Source organism: Phalacrocorax aristotelis, chromosome Z (genome assembly GCF_949628215.1).
Source record: "Phalacrocorax aristotelis chromosome Z, bGulAri2.1, whole genome shotgun sequence".
NCBI classification, from domain to species: domain Eukaryota; kingdom Metazoa; phylum Chordata; class Aves; order Suliformes; family Phalacrocoracidae; genus Phalacrocorax; species Phalacrocorax aristotelis.
In genome coordinates, this window is record NC_134311.1 from 34,352,722 (window position 1) to 34,371,990 (window position 19,269).

The 19,269-nt window shown below is 42.0% G+C and overlaps 1 protein-coding gene across 5 annotated transcripts in view; it reads right to left on the minus strand.

Annotated features, from left to right (window-relative positions):
* SPIN1 (spindlin 1) overlaps positions 1-13,921 on the minus strand; it is a 57,797-nt gene extending 43,876 nt beyond the window's left edge. The window contains exons 1-2 of one of the 5 annotated variants that reach the window (XM_075079796.1): positions 13,802-13,897; positions 13,326-13,568 (exon numbers count right to left, since the gene is read on the minus strand). The gene's annotated coding sequence lies outside the window, so the exon portion shown is untranslated. Of the gene's footprint in view, positions 1-12,150; positions 12,644-13,325; positions 13,640-13,801 lie in introns of those variants that run through there. The other 4 variants (XM_075079800.1, XM_075079798.1, XM_075079801.1 and 1 more) reach the window with 4 other exon arrangements.
* Between the last annotated feature and the right edge of the window lie 5,348 nt (positions 13,922-19,269).

Below are 19,269 nucleotides of genomic sequence, written 5' to 3' on the forward strand. Positions count from 1 at the left end.
GACAAAATAATTAAACAAAATTCCTGAGGTAAAAGGGGTTGGGAATGGAAAATGACATATGCATAACATATTCAGAATGCAGTTAAGTTAAAAAAAGTGCTCTTTTCAATTACAGGCCTGAAGTTTAGTCTCACACTAAATACGACGAGCTTTCTGAAACTCCTTCCAAGTTTCAGGGGGAAAGGACAACTAGATGTCTGCCACTTTAAGAATATCTTTATAAAGAACCCAGAAAACAAAAGAAAGTGAAGTTCTCCAGCAATGTATTCCAGAAAGCCTTGCATGTTTAGTCACTTTTTTAGGGCTTATCAACAGTAAAGCTAGGTACTAGGCATTTGGCTAAAGTTAAACCGATTTAAATGCAATAGATTCTTATTTGATCTGCCTCCCACCTTAGCACTGTCACAACCAGATTCACTAGTAGTTGGCTACAGCACTCAACGACATTTTGCCATATGCTTGCCCTTTGAACAATTCCTTGTTTCCCATATTACTACAAAAAAATATATACCAAAAACTTAACACAAGAATCCAAACACTTGGATGTTAAATTTGGTATTAAAAACATACACATTGGCTATTCTACTGGATAAGGATCAAGCTAAAGAAGAAATAGAATTGACTAGTGCCAAATGAGCTTGCAAGAGCTTAATTAAAAAAACAGAATGTGCTTGTCAACATAAAATTTTAAGTTCCATATTAATTAATGTACAGGTTTTTAAATTAAACCCCCCCCAGTTTCTAGTCTAGTTGCTTTCCAACAGCTGAGAAGAACAATTGAAACATTTGTCTATACTCAAACCTTGCAGTCACTCTTTAGCACAGCAAAACTAATTTTGAAAAAGAAATTGCCTATTGCTACAATATTATGCACACCTTTGGTACTAGAACAATAAAAACACATTCATAGAGCATTTTTAAAGAGTTGTTTCAGAGCTCTAGTTACTCTTCCCTCAAGCGGCATGGATAAGCAAAACCTCTTGTTTATTCAGGAATGATTTACCCACGCCAACAGAAGGCACGGTTCAGTTTCAGTATTGTGACCTCCTCCTGTGGAACCACCATAAATGGCTACGAAATTTTAGCCAAACAGCTTTAAACCCAGTGGAAAAGTTTATCACTTTGGAATATTAAGATATGATTTCATTTCTTTTCATCCCCATTGCTACAATTCTTCTTCTGACTTTACACAATATACCACAACTGCAGCACAATGACTGTTTAATGCATCCACATAATTCCTCTTACAGGCAATGCAAAACTACTCTGACTAAACCCTGCATATGTTCCAACTTACTGACTGATCAGTTAATAAATGCACAGCCCTCCACAGCTAAGTCTTACAAGATAATAATTTTATGAAAAATTTTAAGAGATCTACTATTTATTCAAAGCCAGGAGAACCTTCCCTGCATCCCTTTATCCAAAGGTAAATTTTAACTCACTCCTAATTGTTCAGTCTACTGCAAATTACTTTGCATTTAACCAGAGGGTAAGAACATGCACAGACACCAGGGTAAGAAGCTGTTACAGCTTGGTGTAACTGTCTTAAGCTGTACACTTTTCCATCACAGCAAATATGAAACACCTTAGCTGATTCATAGGTAGCTACCCTACCCTTCCCTTCTCCTGAACCCCAAAAAACACATGCCCAAAATTAACCACTGCACAAGATATGACAGCAACACCTTATTACTGTACAAGCCATATGCTTGCTACCACTCTCTGGTAAATGCAAGTGAACTTCAGTGTTCCAATGCAAATATTGTGTCCTTACTCATGCTCTTACAGATGGAGTTGACCCAAATAATTTATTTTAAGTTTAAGCGAGTTTACTGAGTTTGGTTTGGTAACAAAGACAGGTCTCTGGAAACTAGAGAGGGAAATGTCCATCTTAAAAAAAGTCAGACATTTCTCTGTTCTCTGCTTGTGTGTCTCCTCACAGGGGATACTTAGGTCAGCCACATTTGTTTGAAAGACTATGTTTAATTGTTATTGTGTTAGTGTGAGAAACATTGTTCCAAAGTCAAAAGGATCATCCAAACATACTGGAAGAGCAAGCCCAAGGCAAACATACCTAACCCTGCTGCTACAAGGTAAGGGAGTGGTAAGTAGCTGCCCTTACCTAAGTCTGTTAGGTTAATTAACCATGGCAAATCAAACTCTTGCGTTCACATCTCCTTTAGGAGGCTGGCTGATCTTTCTAAGTGACATTTTAAGTCTACAAGAGTTCAACAATCCAGGCTAGTAACACTGCTAAACACACTTCCAACATTGAGGGGATATGAGCTTCATGTTGTATTTTAAAAACGAGGTGGGGAGGGAAAAATCTGCCATTTGACAGATCACTTAAAAACTTTTTAGCTCACCAGTACTCTGTGGATCCCAAGTAACACATTATTCTTGGACATGAGTTCTCAGACCTTAGCACCTAGTACATTGAGAAGACACCACTGCAACACTAAATTGAAGATAAGCATAATTAAAATATTTTCCTAAGTCAAGCTTAAGAATGTGACATCAGTTAGTTTTGCAAGGGCAAATACTTTCCTGACATACCTGAAACATATTTCTTGTCTAACGCAGCAGGCTTCTAAATTTTATTCATGAAGGCCTGCATTAAAGAACATATTTTGTTTCCTGCATTCAGAGATAACAGTTCATGCTTTAACAATCATTGATTCTTACAGTTTACATCCAATTTCTGCAGCTGTTTTATCTTACTCATGACATAATCACTATTCACCTTCAATGTGAGCAATGGCAGGCCACCAATTTGGGGGAGAGGGCCAGAAAGCACCAAAAAGAGTGTGCGTGTTTGGTAAGTAAGCCAAGTAATTATACGTCAATACTTAAGACTTGTGCTACAGCAACCACTGACCAGTTTTAAAAGCAGACAACACACATGAGCACTCAAAATTCTTATTAGAACAAGCTATTATTCACAGCATTGATTAGAAAGTGAAAATTTAATGGTTATGAACCTCAATCTAAGTAACCAATAAGGATATCAACAAATAAGTTGTAATTCAGCACTTAAAAAACCAAACAAACAAAAAAACCAACCCCCCAAAAAGTAGGGCCACAAAATACTTAAGAGGGACAAAGTTAAAAAACAGTTACCCACTTTAAACCTGTATACAACCAAAACTATGACAGCCTGTATTATGAGCTCACTTATTCATGGATTTGAGACACACATGCCTAAACTTCTCACGTCATCAATACCACATTAACTACAATCATAACAGACACTTTAATGAATCAGAGGTCCCTGTTGGACACAAATACTGACTGCCTCTACTCTGATAAAAATGTAGTTCTCTTTCTTAAATCAGCTTGGACTAAGGAGAGGAATTATACTGAAATTATTGGGTAAGTTAAGGCCTCCCCTAGTCACAATAAAATAGAAAAATAACATTGTTAGAAATTATTGTAATTAAAGAGTAAACAGTAGCATTTTGCAAATTGAAGCATGATTACACCAATGCAAAGACCCTAAGCCCAAAGAACAGAAAAATTTCTCCCTACAGACCCGATTTTAAGAAAAGCTTACAGAGGTGATTAGCCAATCTCAATCAGGAGTAATTTTCATCCTATCTTTGCAATGATCAGGAGAAAAAAAATATGAAAAGGGGACTCAGGGAAAATGCTCTTGCCTTTAATCTGCATCTTGAAAAAGCTGAGCAACCAGTTATGAACTGAATATATGTCTCACCTATCCACCTTCAGCCATTTTAGCTTAGATTAAAGCAGTTCTTGTACAAATGCATTCATGTAACTGTTTACACTGGAAACATAAATCACTTAAGTGAAGGCATTTGGTGTTAAGAATGGCAAGCCTCTTGCCATGACTACTAACCAATGACATGATCTTTGTTTTTCCACCCCAACTGCAGAACATTCACTTACTGTCTACAAAGTTAATACGAATCTCAACCTGAACGGATTACCAGCTTTAAATGGTGAATAGCTGTAACAGATGTCAAAGTTGTAACACACACTAACAGCAAGGCACAGAAAACAAAATTCAGCAATGTATTATGAGCTCTAGCTACATCTAACTACACTGTTTTTGATAAATTTGGAGGGTCAGTAGAAGAACAGTGCTTTAAAGCAAAAATTACTAGTTATAGAAGAGTAGTATAGCTGGAAAGAAAAGGTATCAGAGATTTACTGCGGTCAATACTGGATTGCTCAGCAAAGACAATGATAACATTAAACTGCTAATGATACTTTTTCTATAAAAGATGAGAATTATCAGTATTGTGACATTACAGTGTTTTTTTTGCTTAAGTACAGGTCTTTCAGAATTTTGGTGGAAAACAGAACACGTCCTGCATAAATTGGAAGGGGCTAGAACAACAAGGAAAGAAAAATCAAGCTGTGAAACCAGTGACTTTCCATAAAAGCCCTGGAGACATCAGAAACAGACCAATCCTCATACTGCTGGTGCTTTTTAAAACATGGGAGAAAAATGCACAAAGTACTAGTTCTGAAACTGGTAGGGTATCTGCACATTCATGAAACTAACCATAAGATCCTGAAGTATTTAGAAAGATGAAGAACCCTCTCAAGTCACTCTGAAAAGTTATTTACTGGACTGTGGAAAAAGTGTTCTGTAAGAGAATGCCTGCATGAGTTTGAGTATATTACAATTTTTGCTGAGAAACAGCTGCCTTAAAACACTTAATTCTTTGTGTTCCATAGTAGTAGAAAGGTGACAAAATGATGGCAAGAGGAAAGCCAAGACTAAGAATGAGGACCACCTTGGAATCAACTTGTTTTCTACCGTACCTTGCTTGCCCCACAGCAAAGGTGCTTTCCTAGGCTTCGATAATAAGCTCTAATCAAAACCCCTGCTATGAAATTACCTCACTGTGCATGCAGCACAAAAAGAAATTAAATGAGGAAGTAAATAAATCGAGATAGGACTTCAGAGTGAGAACTTTTCAGCAGCAGCAAATATCTTTTTAGCTTCATATCTAATTATCTAATTTTATCTTCAGAAAGCTCTATATCTGACCTGAACTAGATTCATTAACATAAAAATTTGATTTTATTTCTTCAGATTTTGCCTCAGTCTAGGTATTGGTAATAACAACCACCACCCCCCAAAAAAACCACATCCCTTTTTCCTTTTGGAAAGGCACATACTTACTTGCAGAGAGGACTGAATTGTCCTCTAATACTTGAAAGAAGGTTGAGTCTACTCAACTGAGGAGCAGAAAAGGGGAGAAATAGCAATTCAAAAAGGGAAAAAGTGAGGTATCTTTCAGTGAAAATGGAATCTCAGAAAGCAGGATATCCTTCCCCATAAAAGCAGTGAGGCTTTCTAGAAGTCTGTCCTACAAATAAACAGAAGATAACACAAGAACAGACCACCACTCCTCCGCTGATCCCTGCTTCATATTTAACCCTGTGCTATCCCTGCCCATAGTCTCCTAGAAATGTGGCTAGAGACCTAAGTATGACTGAAAACCAGCATATATATTGAAGAGTGAAGTCTCACCCCACCCCTTTTCCTCCTTCAATTGATTTTATACATATGGAGAAAAACAAAACGAAAGCCCACCTCAAATGAATCAATATAAATTCCATTCTTCAAGCATCTAGCCTAAAACTATCCGCTATGCAATGATTCTTTCACCCCTGGTTCCCCACCAAGGTCACAGAAAGATAGTGCTCTTTAAAAACGTACTTTTCATCCATTATTAATACAGCCACATGTCCCTAGTGATATGAAGTAACATAAATTTGTCTCATCTCTCTTCATACAAGCTACAAGTCCACAAACAGATATAACTGTGGGTAGGAGTGAATTTCCCCCCCAGCCTGAACAGTTAGGAGAGCACATGAACCACAAGACAGTTTGCTTGCCCGCTCTGTCTTATGGCTGGCACTAACAATGAAGTATGCATTTATTGACAAAATGGAGGTGCAGAAGATGGAGAGACAATTCACTTGAGGTGCACTCCTGCAGTCTACGACTAGAAGAGATTTCTATCCTTATCTTTTATCCTTTCACTCCTAGACAAGCCTTTTCCTTCTCCTTTCAGCAGTAGAGAGATGACCCTGAAGGCAGCCATTGTGAATGCTCCCTCCCGCTACCAACATGATGTCAATCATGTGAGTATCCAACAATCTCTAGCTTCCTAGTGTATCAAATACCTGCATATTCCTTAACCCTAAAAGTACTTAAGAGTCAGATTTCTATTAAGTCACATGAAAAGCAGAATTCACTGTTCATCTATTTTTAATATATTCTTGTCAGAGCATGGATTTTGCCCAATCACATCTCACAGAACCACAGGTCCACTGATGGCAAAATGACCATTAATGAATTTGTGTGTCATCTTTCACCATTAATACAAAGATCTTCTGAAGGGGATTAATGAGCAAAAGAAGTAATTATGTCCATTTAATAAAGCTCTCTGCAACTGGAAGGTCTTGGGATGGAAACAGTAAATTAATCTCTACCATATTTGCTCCCATTCTGACTTCGCTTTGGTGTTCAGATCATTGCCTAAAACTCATATGGTTATAAAACAGGACACGCAAGCAATTGTCCAGAATCATACAGACATAGGCAACTGCGAGTTACACAACCTACATCCACCAAGTGTTTTTATATAATAGAAAATTGAATTAAGACAGTCTAATCTGCAAACAATTTTACAGTCCAAGTTGAAGAACAGAGATAAGTTACAGATGTGCAGAAGGACAGAATACTTGCCAGTACATGATAAGTACTTACCTTTGCATACTAGAAGCCTGAGCACCATACTGAATTTTTGCAGACATTATGTTTGTCAAGGCATTTGGAAAAGGTTAACAAGAATTGTCATCATGGAGCTATTCTAGAACATGCCTTCTCCTATGCTACTCAGCTTACAACACTTATATTACATCTAGAAAGCTAGAAATTTCCATATTTAAAAGTCTCAACAGCAAGCACAAGATTATACACTGGACTTAAGCTACCTTTATTCAGCATACTGGGGAAGAATTCTGTGCATGGAACATAAATACCAAAGTAGGCAAATTAGTTTTGCAACAGAAAAATATTTTATTTTATTTTAAAACACACCAGATCAGAGATCTGACATCTAATTAATCTTTCATTTCTTACTCAATTAGGATAAGAGATTAAGATCTAGCAAAGTTCATTTTTACATTTAAATTGGATTCATACAAGGTCAGAGGGAAAAAAAGGGTTTTTTTCGAAAGAGGGTCAAATTAAGGTCTATACAGGTAGAAGTTCACAGGCCTCAGCATGATGACATAGATCAGCTAGAACAGCTTACTATGGTTTAGAGTAAGTCAAAGAACATTACTGGAGAAAAGTTCAAGCTTATTACTTTTTCATTTTATATATGACTGGCCACATCTGGACAGAATATCACTCTAAGAAGCAGCATCAGTGGTTGACATTAAACTGCCAGGTAATGCTACACTTTACAACCTATTTAGCATAGTAATCAAAGCTGATTAAACTTAAACATTCCCTATATTCATTAATTGTCCTGCTCTAAGATGACTCTATGAGAGAAAACAAAGCAACACAATGGACAGGGAAAAAAAAGCCTCCGAGGTACACATTCAGAGAACTGCTATCTTAATAGGCTACTCCCAAAGTTATATAGTTGCTTTCCCAAAATTGGGATCTCAAGATTCAAGATTACCTCTGAACCACTAGGAAGACTCTTTAAAAACAAAAGGATGTAACATCTGCCAGTGACCTTAAAGAAAGCAACACATTTTATTGGGAGTACTTTCATTCTAGAGAACTTCCAATCTTGCAGACAAAAGCAGTCTTAGACTTCACCAGGCAGGCTCCCCAGCACTTTGACACTGAAACAGCCAACTCTGGAAACCAGTGTTAAGAACAGTTAGGTTACCACACACCACCTATCACTCAAGAAAGTCAGCTATAGTGACTGAACCCAGGGCCCTTCAGCTGAGGCAGGTGGCACTGTTAGAAGGGGATTACCAGCTACAAAACAGTCAGAGAAGAGGGCCTGCGTACAGCTGGGCCCAAAGTGGTGAAGTGAAAATAAACGGTGACTTCAAAGACAGCAAGTAGACCCAACACCTGGTCATCATGATAAAAATGTTATCCCTATGCAAGGCCACCATAAGTCAGCAATGTGAGAAAAACCAGGAAACAAATGGAAAAAACAACAACGAAGGAGTAACTAACATGATACAACTTCATTTTGCATGGACTACGATACAGAGCCAAAAGTCTATGGTTCAGCAGTCATTCTGTGTAAGTTAAGTGTTTAATACATCATTGAATCCACAGAACTGCTCTTGAAATAACTATCTACTCTCAACTAGTACTTGTAGGTGCAGGCCTAGAATACCCTACTGGAACATTCAACAATAACATTTAAAAAAAACCCAAACCAACCAACAAAACCAAACCAATAGCTAAGCAGCTCTTATTATGGTGCTATCAAAAAGGCTATTAAAACCTACTTGCAAGTGCTTACAGTATATGCCATTAACTCTTGTTCTGCAAGCAGTTCTCAAAAAAAAAATCAGAATATATTTCAACATAATCTCAAACACCTTGCAATTAACTGCAAAGGTTAGAATATGATTAGAGTATTTAAGGCTAGTAGTCACGACAGGTAATGACAACAATTTCTGCACATTTCAGCATTTTGTAGAACCATTTCAATAAAGTTTCTAAGTAAGCAAGTCAAACAAGACCTCATATAGCATAGACTTATGGCAGTTTCACAACATACATTATAGGAAAGAAATATAAAAAAAAAAATAACTGGGATAGGTAGAGCCATTCTCCATAATCTGACAGCCAAATCAATTTACCTTCCGAATTACACATATCAGCAAATTCACATTTTACACTACAACAGAAAGTTAACTGCAATCACCACACAGTAAAAGCAGTAAGTTTGGTTTAAATTATTTTACCATTGTTTGAAATGGATCAATGATGAGGCCCCCTTGTCACTAGAATCAACTGTTGATAGATAAATACAAATTTGTTAACTACACTGTTACAAGGAACTCAACACTTATTCATGTCGTAGAAATGTGGAGGGAAACAGTCTGCACATTTATACAAGGAAGGTCACATTCCCCATTCCTTCAAGTCATATGGTTTACTGATCTAGGTAGTATCTGGGTAGCAAGTGGGACACATCTTCATATATAGAAAGAACTCATTAGAAAAGCCAGTGCCAACAAAGACCAGCATTCACCTTCTGATCATAGAACCACCAAACTCTGAAGGGCAGTAAGAGAAGGAAAATGAGGAAAACAACAAACCAAAAAATCCTCTCACACCTGGCATGAGAAACAAGCCATCTAACCATACAACAGGAAATAACCTTCTGTAGTAGTGATTCTCCCTTGGCTCAGCTTCAGTTAACAGTTTTCGAAAGACGGTTTTTAAACCACTTTGTTGAACTGCTTTTAGTCATCTACAGAAACGTATTCTCATACTGTAATACCAAGAAGTCAAGTTTGATCTCTCTAATACTTGGGGAAAGAAAGGAAAGGAGGCAAGAAAAAAACAAAATGAAAGCACAAAAAGTTTACAGCAACAGGCTTCTTTCCTAAAAAAAGAAAGAGGCTGTTTCTTTTCTTCAGAAAATAGAATCTTACTGAAAATATTTCACTTGTCAAACATTAAGCAAATTATGCAGTATATTAAAAAAACTTTAAAACAGCTATTGCATCAGCTAGATGATTACATATCTGAACATGTCAAAGAGTGCAGCTTGGCAACAGATAGCAAGGAAAGATAGAGGCTAAGAAGTTGATGGAGGCATACTACTCAGATTGAGAATATACAAAAAGTATTATAGTATATGATCAAATGTGTTATTACCTTCATATTTTAATTAGTGTAGTTTTAAAATATTTATGAAATTACTAAGTCATTATTTACTTGATCAGAGACTCACTAAAAAGTATTTCTTATTAAAAGAAATGGGTTAATTTCTAACATCTTCCAGCAAGCTGATCACAAAGACTGCATTTCTTGCAGTCACCATCTTTTGTCAGTCTCACTTCCCAACATGAAAAAGTAAAGAGTTTTGGAAAAGAAGACTTTATTAGTACCTGGTTTTTAATTTTGTTAAACACAGCCTAGCATTACCCACAATGACAAAAAAACACTGCGGTGTCTTCATTTGGTGGTACCAAAGACACAAAGATTTGGCAAGTTCTTCAACTAGGTCAGCTCCTCATGGCATACTAAGACCCACAACACTGATTTTTGACCAGCTCATCGAGATAACCAAGGCAGAAAGAAAAATCTTCTAGGTGTCCATAGAAGATAACATAATGGCAGGCTATAGCAAAGATCTGTAAACAATAAACTTCTCAAAGATAATGAAGTGGAGCTGAATTTTACAGAATCAAATTCAGTTCTGGCAACAAAACCACAATGTACCAGAGTTAAGAAACATAACTATTTTTAAGTGATGCATTATTTAAACAGATGTGTTGTGGATGGCCTATTTTTGTTCTGTTTATTTTGCTCTTCAGCCTAAGAATGAGCTTAAGTATCCAAAGGCCTGTTCTGAGGGAGAAGCTGCATACCTTTTATATTTCATACTTCTGGTAAGAAAGTACCAATTTCAAAATTTGGAGGCTATCATAGCGAATGACTGATCAGCTACAATTCGAACTAGCCTAGTGGCTTTACCCATATGGCCTTTATGTTGTTAAACGTAAAAAAAAAAGTAACTGCTGCTGGAATCTACTGATATATCAAGTTACAGACTTTTGCTCAGTCTTTTCCATCTAGAAGTAGTACAGTTGGCTCAGGAGCCATGACGTAGGCACACATTCCAAAATGATCTTGTAACTTGGATGACTCCACTTAAGTTTTACATTGTTGTAAACTCATTATTATAAATTATTTTCTCCTCACCAGTTAATCAATATTTGTTAATGGAATGGAAAAAGCAGCAGGAAAAAAGTATAAATATATGATACTTAATTCTAGCATTGAAACGTACTTATTTCTGTCTCAGTAATGGCTGTATAATTATGCCATGCCAGTGCTTCTCCACTAGAAGCTTCCAAAGCAAGGTAGACAAAGAGAGCAGAGCCTAGGATATTTGTTACTTTAGGGCAGTGTGCAGATAGCTCTGGCTAACCATGTATATATGATCGGATAAAGACCATGTCTTTAAATGCAATCTTTGAAAAATGAAACGTTTAGTATGAATTGCAGTAACATGTCCAGAAAGCAATATAAAGCATCGTGTCTTAGCACCTTCAGCATTCACCCTCAAGTAACAACAGATATAAAATCTGTTCCACGGCAGATCACTTCAGATGTGCTCAACTAACTACCTTGAAACGTTATTTTGGTTTTACGTCACAAGCAAGCAGAAAAATAAGCCATATTCATCGAAGCCAGAAGGGGGTGCTCTGAATAACTGAGGTGGGGGGTACTGAACTGAGCATTTGCCTTGTGTTAGGAGAGGTCAGAAGCATGCCGTCTTGTTTTAGTTCGGGAGCTCACCTAAGTTCATGATGCCATGCCTTTTTTGTTTTTACAAAAAAAAGGAATCTGAAAAGCGGGAGGCCTCCTGTAGCAAAAAGGAAATGCTTCGGTTTGTGCCATTGTCGTCACAAGGGCGAATTAATCTGTGACAGAAAACTAGCAACACAAAGACCTGGCAAGTGTTAATTCCAGTTTTGTATCCCATGATTTGTGAGCTGTTTAAGATACTGACAAGGAGACACAGGGAATGCAAAGAGATCCAAAAAAGCCTAGGCTACGGTTTTTACCTACACAATGCCTATTCTGACATAACTAGTTCAGGTCTTTTTCATGTGACTGTGCTGAGTTGATACCTTATGCCGAACCACATCCTGAAACGCAAGAAACGGCCCTAGATCATTCTGCAAGTGTAATACAGTATCTCATCTCTGCCAGCAGCACTTTGATGCATCAGCCTCCCCCCACCCAAAAAGAGAAAAAGATACGCACATTCCAATCAAGCCTCTCTCAGCGGGGCTTACCCGGTCCTCCCCCACCTTCCTCCCTCACCCCAGGCCTTGCCAGGTTCCCAAATCACCTTTGATTTTACGTTTCATTTTGTTGTAAACAGCAAAACGAAAGGAGAAAGCTTCCAAAGCAAGGATCCTTACCCTTGAAATCCCGCCATGCGCGCAATAAGGAAGGTGAATTGTTTTTCCTCTTTTTTTTGGATGGGAGATGAGGGGGGGAGGGGGAAGAAACAAAAGCCTAAACGGAGGAGAGGCTAAGCGGCGGAGACAGAGGGAGAAGGCGGAGACCCTGGTGGAGCAGGGCGAGCGTCAGCCATGTTGTGTGTGTGTTGGTCCAGTATTTACAAACCTGCAGCTGCAGCAGCGCTTGGAGTCTGAGAGAGGGGAACGGAGGGAGAGAGAACGGCGAGGCGGGAGGAGAGGCAGGCAGAGGGAAGGGAGGGACGGAGGAGGGGAAAGCGGCAGCAGCAGCAGACAAAGGATCCCAGCGCAGCGCAGCACGCACACACTCGCTCCCGCACGCACTCCCTCTCACGCAGACGGGCCGCCTCGCACCGCGGCAGCCCTGCCCGCAGCCCCGCCGCCAACCCGGCCCGGCAGCTCCCCCTCCGGCTGCCGCCGCCCGGCCCCGCCACCGCACTCACGCCCCCTTCGCCCCGCTTTCCCAAGGCGGCGGGATGGGGCGGGGGGGGGGCCGGGGCACGCTATCCCACGCCTCCCCCTCCCCCGGCGTGCGCTATCCAGGGGGAGGCTTATCTGGCAGCAGCCCCTCGGCGGGCCCCAGCCCACATACAATGGCTCCGCAGAGGGGAAGGGGAGGCAGGCTGGGGGGGGCGGGGAGGGCGGGCGGCCCCGAGTCCTCCCCTCCGGCGGGGGACGAGGCGGTGTATGCGAGCGGGGCCCCGTGCCAAGGGAGGGCGGCGGCAGCCCCCCGCGGCCGGGAAGGGCGGGGGTTGCCAGGCAGCCGGAGCGCCGCGGGGGGAAGGGGAGGGCAGGGACGGCAACATGAGCCCCGCGGCCGCGCTGCCGCCCGCTTCCCGCGGCTTCCGGGCGGGCGGCGGCGCGAGTGCGGCGGCGAAGATGTGGCGGGGCCGGGGCGCCGCGGGTGGATACATAATGTCAGCCCCCGGGGGAGGGGAGGGAGGGGAGGCTGGGCCGGGCTGGGAGCGGCTGCAGCCCCGGCTCCCCCCACAGCGACTCCCTCCGGCTCTGCCCGGTACTGGGCCGGGCCAGGCCAAGGGCGGCGCGACGGGCTGCGCGCTTCCCCCCCACACACACCCCCCCGCTCCCCTCCCCCGCCCTCCCCGCTCGCTCACCTGCCGGCGGGACGGGGTGCCAGGCGGGCGGCCCGGGGCTGCCAGCGCCGCCGCCGTTGCCGCAGCCCCCTGCCTTGCCAGGCGGCTCAGTTCCTCCGCGGCGGCAGCGGGGACGACCGCTCCCCTTCTCTCGTTTGCCCCCCTCCGCCGCCGCCGCCGCTGCCTCCTGCTCGCCTCTGCCACATTTGGATCCCTCTCTCCCTACACGAGCTCCGCCGCCAGGATAGAGGCCTCCTCACCTTCCTGCCAAATAGTGAGCCACCCGCATCCAGCCGTTCAAAACACAGGGCCGGGCCCCGCCCTCCTCCCCCCTCAGCCCCCCGCCCGCCGCCGCGCAGGCGCACTGCGGATCCCAAACTGCGACAGGAGCGGAGGACGCGCTCCCCCGCCCCGCCCCGCCCGCCCTCGCCGCTCCCAGCGCGCCTGCGCGCCCGCGCCGCCGGCCGGCCGCCGGTTCGCCCTGCCCCGTTACTCACCGTGGCGGCGGTGCCCCGCGGCGCTGCCGGGGCCCTCCGCCGGGCGGGTGGACGGCCGGGCCGCCTGGCAACACGGCCTACCCGGCCCCGGGGCGGCGGGCAGCCCTTGCCCCGCCCCGCCCGCTCTCCGCACGCAGCGCGCCCGGCGCCGCCTCACGGGCGGGCCGCAGCGGGCGGCGGCGGCGGCGGCGCCGCTCAGCAGCGGCGGCTCCTCCCCGGGCAGGCCCTCGGGCCGCGGCCTGCCTGGGGCCCGGGACCACGGCTGGCAGACCCAGTGGTTTCACGGGGACTGGCGTTTTCCGGCGGGTTTCCGCGGGGTCCCCGGTTATCTTCCAGCCCTGAAACATCGTTCGGGTGCTCCGGTGGTGGTGTTTGTACAGGGAAACCCAAGAGGGTGCGGGTACCTGAAGGCTGGCTGGTGTTTCATGTGACCAGGCAAGTGGTAGAGGCCCTCGGGTATGCCAGGTACAGTGCGATCTCAGAAACAAAATGCCGCATTTTGCACTGAATGGTCATCTTGTCACAAGAGAGGCAACATGATTGGGGTGGAGAAGGAGTAGTTGCCTCAAAACTTGAAAGGGTTCGTTCAAGGTCGTGTCCTTGTCACCCATGGGACAGGGAAACGAAAAAGGGGATGGGGGAACGCATTGAAAATCCCAGCCAAACAAAAGCCCTGGTTACAGGTTCTTTGCGCAGGCTTGGTGGGCTACCCTTAGTGCTCCCAGCTGTTGGCTTCCAGCAGGCTGACGGGGCAGTGCCTGAGAGGGGAGTTGATGGAAAACCTGCAAGTATTCAAGACTGTTGTTCTTCAGGTATTTGCTAGGCCACAGGCTACTGAACCGTTAGTGTTAAATCCCAGGACATCTACGAAAGAATCAGTTAGCTTCTTAACTGTCACGGAGAGCTTTTTCTAATTAATGAAATGTGCACAATCTAGGTGGAGTTAAACACAAGGAAATTCAGTAAGCCGCACCAGAAATCTTTAGATGAAACTGTATAAACCCTTAATCATGGGAAAGAATAAAGTAAAATGATCTGTAGACATTCTAATAGAAATACAATACGGTGTCATCAGATCCTAATCCATCCATTTGGTGCATCATTCAAGCATACACATCTAAAAGCCATTCACAGTTTCAGACTGATAATGAAATGGGAAACATCAGTAAGTAAGGTTGTGTTACCCTCTGAGATTAAGTAATTTGTTTTAACAATGAAAACAGGTGAACAGCTGGGGCCTGGTCTGCTTTAACAAATCAAATGGGTGTTTTATTCGAAGTGGAGCTTTGCAAGTGTGTCGTGACGTGATACAACTCATTTCTGTTGCGACATGATACGACAAACTCCCGTTCACTACGGGAGCCATCAAGCATTGTTAAGTGTAAGGCTTTTGCATGTGGGTAAGAGCCACATGTACACTCGGAGTCCAAGAGATGAAATTTATTTGGGGGAAGATGATTTGAGTCAAAGGATTGGTACACGTTTGGAATTTCTTGGTTTCACAGTGGCAGATACACAGGGTAAGATCAAATTCCCAGTTTACACTAAGGGATCATGTCGTTCTTTGACAAAAAATATAGAAGATGAATGTACAGGCATACATATTTTGCTTAAAATTGTTGCTGACAAAACAGGAGAACAAAGAATGAAATCTCGAGTCAGCCCTCTGTTAATTTCACAACTCTCAATTTCATTAAAAGGGACTGTATTCCCAGTAATTCTTCTGACAAATGGGTTCCCCAGTTTCTGGGACATTATCTGTTTACAGTTTAAAGAAACTTACAACAACGATGACTAATTAAAGAGAGAAGCATCAGAGAGCATTAGGAAAAGAGAGAGAGAGTAATAAAGCATGAAAAAGAGGGCTTTGCTTTCTCACAGGAGTAGAGTGAGGAGAATTGTGCCTGTGTTTAAGTTTTGTAGTGAGTGGTGTCAAAAGCCCTCCTGTCTGTTTTGGACCGTCTGACTTTCCTTCCTTTCTTCTACTTCTCTCTCTCTTTCTTCTTGTATGCAGTTATTTGAAAAACTTCCATTGATTCTTATGCAGTCTTTTAAGATTTACCCGTGTTAACAAAAGGGGCCCTTAAAAGCACTGTTTGCGGCAGTACCAGCAGAGAATAAAGATTGCTGTTAATCTTGGGCTGAGTTAGGGGAGTCCTAGTAGATGTCGTCTTCTATAGGGAACAAAAGGGAGGTTCCAGAGAGCCATTACGCTGGAAAACCCTCCCTGAGCAGGATCATCAAGTGCTAACAACTCTTTCAAGAACTAACTGCTCTTCCTAGTTTTCTGTGGGTACTGGGAATTCTCCACAGAAGGGGACTGCATTTTCATGCCTTTATGGAGAAATGCATGATCATGCATTCCCATTCCCTGCCCATCAAAGCTGTGGTGATCCCTGGGCTGGCATGGGAGAGTGTCCACTTGATTGAGAAGCATTTGAGATTGGCTGCCCATCAAACCCATTTGTTCTTTCTTCTGAATTGCTAATAGCTCCTGCCTGACTTGCCCTTAGGCATGGCAGGACAAACCTAACCGTTTAATCCTTTCCGCTTTGGATCTGACCTGCTTCAGCCAGACTGCGTGAGTCAGCACAGATTGTCTGAGCACAAGCTTGGAGCTCTGCATTACACTGCCCCCAAAATGATGGTCATTCAGGTTATCTGAGGAAGTGTATGTGGTCGTGTTTGTACAGAGAAGCCCAAGACTGTGCAGCTACCTGACAGCTAACTAGCATTTCACATGGCTAGGAAAAGTGTTTGTAAGTAATAGAGGCCCTCAGATGTTGAGAAAAGCAAAATAAAAGACTGCATTTTGCACTAAGTTCTCTTCTTTATGGAAGAGAGCCAGCATTATTTCTTGGGATGGAGGAGGTGTAGTTCCTTCAAAATCATGTCCTTGTCATCTGTGGTACAGGGAAACAAAAAAGTGGGTGGGGGAACTCTTCAAAAAATCCCAGCTGAACAGAAACACTGGTTACAAGTTTTTTACACAGTCTTGGTGGACTGTCCTTAGTCACCTAGCTTTTAGCTTCCATTAGGCTGGCAAGCCTTCCATTAGAGTTTGGCAGGTATAGTATGACATGCAAGCACGGTAAGACTTTCTGTGATACACCCTTGTCAGAAAAAAACTTCAGTGCACAAAGACAGCATGAAACACTCTTCATGTGGCTTCCCGTACCTTAAGAGTGGAGAAGAGTTTGGAGGCCATCATATTCTGCAGTCAAAAGCAACTTAACCTAATTAATGACATCCTGTGAACTGCCTTTAACTTACCAATGTTAAAAAAGAGTGCTGTACATAAAATTCCTAGAATTTTGGAATGCTGTAAATGCTACCAGTTTTTCTGGGAACAGTATGGCTAAACTCTTCCAGAAGTCTTGAAGGCTATCGGGATGCTTTGGGTGGGAACGTGGTTCCCTCCGGTTCCAAAAAAACTTTTCTGACATCTTCCCAACCTAAGAAGAATCAGCCTTAACTACTGAAGAATCAGCACCCTTTTGACTTGATGATAGAATCAAGAACCCTCAGAATCCAAGTGGGAAGATCTTTGCTTGATCTGAATTTGAAAGAGAAATGTCATCTTGCCTCTGAGCCTGATTTTCAACCAACATCTTTAAATGTTGGGATCCATCATCCAGTTCTGCTTTAACTTTGCTTTAAGTGAATCATTACAGGGACTTTATTAAAAGGTAAATTTAATTTGCTCCTTGGCCAATTTATCTTTTCCAAGCAGGTTGCTATGAAGCTGGTACAGAGATAATTTAAAATTAAGAGAAACTGAGGCCTCATTCCAATGTGTTTGCTGAATGATGTGGTTGCAACATTTATGAAACGTCATGCCTACAGGAACCAAACATCTCTCTTTTAACAATTTCAGTAAAACACTAATAAGGTTCAAATTTAGGTGATCTGCATTAAAACCTGCCTTAAGTGAATCCTTGCATACATCAGGAACTGGTGAATAAAGCTCAGATTTTAAGGGAAATGCTCCAACTACTACTGAACTAAAACTCAAGATCTATCAGCTATTTCTATGTTCTGCTTGCAGAGAGTGACTTCTAATCAATGTATTTAACTTCTAGGAGCAGGCTTACAATGAGTCTGCTTAGAATTGAAACATGTAAAAAGTAAATGAAAAAAACTGTGTTTAAATTAGATCAGTACTTCAGTTTGAACAGAATCCAAAAACTAACTGAGGTTCTAGAGGTTGGATGGGGAAGTTTTTGTGGCAAAATTTTTTTTTTTCATAGTTCAGTCTCAATTCCTGATTAGCTTTTTCTTCCTATCAAAAAAAGTTCTTCATTTTTACCAGTGTAGTTACATCCCTTTTGTATGTAAATGATCTATGTGTAAAGGAATGATAAACTACTGAAGGGGGAAAAGAGTCTGATAAATATGCTTGGAGAGAAGAGTCACAGATATTAACCCGACATTCCTTTAAAACAGATATCTCTTTCTGTCATGTAAGCGGAGACCCTTCTTCACAGGCTTGCTTTGGTCACAGCAAGAATGAATATCAAATGAATCATACTAATATTGAGAAATTTACACCCTTCTTCTCCCTCTCTTGTACCTTCCCGCCTCCCTTCACACACACACAAAAGCAGTAGTCCTCTGCCTTTTGCTAGACTAAGTATAGCATTTTTTCCCCTTGATAATTTCCGTGTAGGTAGAGGAAATATCTGTGACAGACAAGGAAGATATGTGCTCCAAAATACACCTTTTTTCATCCTTGCTTTTATATGGACTTTGAAACATGAGAAGCTTGAGCAGCTTAATTTGCAAATACATGACATTCATTTCCATCCTGAGAATTTCTGCTTTAAAGGAGGTACAGAAGCAGATGAGATATGTGCTTTCTGTGTAATGTGCTTTAAAGCTTTCCAGGGAAACCAAAGAATAGTATAAAAAAGTACACAGCAGGAAAAAAAACCCACTGTGAGAAATCTTGGGAAAAGAGGCATGGCATCCCAACTTATTAATAGGTTTTGAAGAAGGCAGGAAAGCTGTGTTCTTTTTTAGTGCTGAGAGGACAGAAAAATTTTATGAAGTACTGATCGATTTTTTAAGGAAGCTGCGTTTATTTCCATACAAGTTGGAAAATACAGTGGAGGTAATCTTGTGTGATTTTGCTTCCAGTAATGCTGGATTAATAAGCAAATGTTACAGACTATTTTAAGGTTACACAATGAACATAATGCCTCATGCTGTTTTGATCTTCCGTAGTATTTACATAACATTTAGTATTTACTATTTTCATTTGTTTTTCATTCACTTTTTATGTATAATATCTTCATTACTTTTTTTGCTTTAATTACAGTCATGTCACTTCCAGTTAGATGCATTTGCTAGTTCTTATGCATGGGTGGTGTAAAAAGAAAATAAGCTTTACTCTGTTCTGTGTTGATGCAGAAGATGGAGTATGTACATAACCTGGTAAAATAATTTACTGTATTTTAGTAGACTCA